Below are 3,498 nucleotides of genomic sequence, written 5' to 3' on the forward strand. Positions count from 1 at the left end.
TTCTTACTGCAAAGAGCATCTTAATGATTCAGCTGAAATATATCCAGTGATACAGAAGTTATAAATTCCATGCCAAGAAAAGTAAGTCATCTCCAGGGTGTCACATGCATAGCTCTCTATGCCCCCTCATTGTTGCAACCATTAATCTTCATTTATACTCACGTAGTGATTGGCAAGCTGTATTTTAATAAACTTTATATGTCTCTTCCCAACATTAAAAATGATTTATTTCTTGTAAATAAGCAGCACTGGCAGGCTGTGTTTGGAAAAAAATGTTGCTGAACAGGCAGCACTAGAGCTGTAAAGCAAATATGGCATTTTTCTAAGGGTTAGTCTCAGTTGCATTATAATACATGAAAGTAGACGGACTTAAATGACTACATACTCTTTGATTCCATTTATATGAATTATTGCAAGGCAATACTATCTGCCCAGAGAACAAATAAGTAGCTTCCAGGGGTTGGCAATGTTATATTTGTTGATTTCAAATGGATAAATAAGTTCATTTTGGGGTGAGACATCTGCTCTATATTTTCCTTATAGAGGTAGGTGCACACTGATTATGTTTATGAAAACTCTCAGAACTGTGCACAAAGAGGGTACGTTTAGTGTGTGGAAATAATGTTATTTTGAAAGGAGTAAGAAGAAAGAATTGGAAACAGCCATATTGTTGTTTTTATACCCATAAACCCAAACCTTATTTGTGGTTAAGCTTTCCAGCTGTTCGAGGAGTGAGGAGGTTGAGGAGAACTTGCTGTTAATACTCCTTCTCTTGACTAAGGCGCTGTAACAGGAAGATCACTTTGTACTCATATCACAGATCACTGTGTAACTCTGGTTTATTCATGTTTATGTATGTGTGTTATATGTGACATTAAAAAGTTCACAAAAATTTAAAAAATCTAAGCCACAAATAACCTTGTTCCTAAATATCAGCCTTTGAAAAATACATGCCAAATTTAGTAAAATATGGAACAAATAAATGGCAAATTCTGAGATAATATGCATAGCTCTATACATTTTGAGTAGCTCACAGAATTCAGTAGAAATAAAGAGCAGCAACTGAAGTGTCAATGTATTATTTCTCACCTGAAATGACAAAGTGAGGGATGTGGTATGCCCTAATTTTTAATAAGTCCACAAAATGATGTGGGGCTTAATGAGGAAACATATCATCAATATAACAAAATGGTTATTAATGTGTATGTGTGTGTGTGTGTGTATTTGACACAAGGGTTTTTTGGAAGACAGAAGAGTGCTTGCTTCTTGTGTTATAACCCTGGTACTGTCAAGGTACTGGGGGCCCTGCAGAGTGGCAAGCCTTTGTCAGGATGGGGGCCCTGCCCTTCTGCTTATCCTCTGCAACGGACATTGCCTTGCTTGTCATGCATCCTCAAGTCCTCTCAGCTTGCTGCTGCTTCACAGCCATATTTAGAGCACTGAAAACTTTCTTCAAGGCTGATCCTGGTCTTTCTGCCTAGATCTGCCCTATAGCCACTCCTTTAAAGACTCTGTCCCTACCTCTCTCTTCTCCCTTTTCCAAATCTAGAGTAGTCTGGTTGGGGCATGGCCATGTGTCTTTGTGTTTGACGTGGTGACAGGGGAAGGGGAACATACTGTTCTTGTCATCTTTCTCCCAAAGATATTTCATTCAGTCTGCAAATACTCTCTCTCCTCCAAGGTTTAAGCTTTTCAAAATAAAAAGCTAGAACATATGGAACAAATTTCTGTTATCTTCCCGTGTTACCATTCTCTCAGAGGTTATACAAAGAGGCTAATTGTAGGAAAGAAAGGAGGGAAAAAATGAAGGAAACAAAGATTAACACCTTAATATATTATATTTGCATAATTTATTGGCAGGTTAAATTGCCTAAAAACCAAATAAATGTGCAGCATGTGAAAGAAGAAAACTCTACTGAATATATAAAAGAGAGTTTAATTAAATATTCATGTATGTTTTTCTGTGGATACGAGGCATCATTAAAAAAAGTCAACTTTCCCTATGATAATCTATAAAATTATTATTAAACCAATAAAAATCTTAATAGTAGGTTTAACTGGGGCTGTGGAAGAAACTCAACTAAATTATATTGGACTCATCTACAAAAGATTAAGTATATCCAAAAAATGAGAAAAATTCCTAAAGAGAATGAAGAATAAAAACACTAATAAGTTTTGCCAGGGGTTTGTTGTTGTTTTGGTATTTTCATGCATGTTTTCTGTTATTTTCAAAACCAATCATCAATTACTAAAGTAAATATTAGGTTATTTGTACAGATTTCTTAGTATACTTGATAGTGTATAGAAGTAGACTTTAATGTTTCAAATATCTCCAACTGATCATGTCAAGCTTCAATTATGGCTGAAGTAGTCATGGACTAATTTATTCATTTAAAATACAGTACTTACACAATTGAATTCTGGGAGGTCCAAAGAAATGAAAATAATGTATTAGTAAGAGTTATATTTCAGCCATCTGTATTCTGGAACTACTCTCTTAGGAGCTATAAAACTTTAATAAGGGAAAATGCATCATCAGTTAAAGGGCAGCAGTTACACTAGAAAAATATCAATCAAAATTTCTTTAAAGAGAGGAAAACACATCAGATCTTCTGCTATGCGTATGGACATGCGGGAGTTGGCTGCTCTACAGCTGAATCAAACCTGCACATCACCCTGGATCCCTGTGCCCTCATATCCCTCTCCTCCCCTGGGGACCTGAGGATGCAAGGAATGCCCTGACCCTCCCTGGCAGCTGCCCTGAGCTGCAAGTGGAATAGCAGGTGCAAAAGGGTCTTTTGGCAAAGGCTGGATTCTAAACTCTGATTCTGCCCACTTTTCCCTGTTTTGATCATTTTCTTTCCTTAGCTCATTGAGCTTTCAGTTAACAGAGCTGCCAAGCAACTTCAGGTTTTTTGTCATAGGAGAAAATCCTATGTGATAGAAAGAAGTGGTGCTTTCCAATTCTTTCTCCACATTTTGGCTATCTTACTGTAGGTGTCAATGTGTAATGCTGATGTTTTCATAAACTTTGGGAAGTTTGTACTCTCTTCGTCTCCTTTTTTTTTAACCAACGAATTTATTCCATCACAGTTCTGGAAGTCAGAAGTCAGAAATCAATTCTCTGGGTTAAAATCAAAGAGTTGGCAGGGACTCACACCCTTTGGAGGCTCCAGGGGAGGATTCCTTCCTTGTGTCTTCCAGCTTCTGAAGGCTGCCAGCATTCCTTGGCTTGTGGCCACATCATTCCTATCTCTGCCTTCCTCTTCACATTGCCTTCCCCTCTGCGTATTCTATTCCATTTTAAGTTATAAATTCCCTCGTCAATTGATGCTGTGTTTCATATTCATGATGTAGTTTAGACAGTTTTTGAAGTCTCAGCTGAGGCTTTTGAATCTCATGTTCAAAATATGCATTTTCACACTGTAAAGACAGTTTTTGAAGTCTCAGCTGAGGCTTTTGAACCTCATGTTCAAAATATGCATTTTCACACTGTAA

Source organism: Aethalodelphis obliquidens, unplaced genomic scaffold, assembly GCF_003676395.1.
Source record: "Aethalodelphis obliquidens isolate GAN/ISIS:26980383/991018 unplaced genomic scaffold, ASM367639v1 scaffold5, whole genome shotgun sequence".
Classification (NCBI taxonomy): Eukaryota; Metazoa; Chordata; class Mammalia; order Artiodactyla; family Delphinidae; genus Aethalodelphis; species Aethalodelphis obliquidens.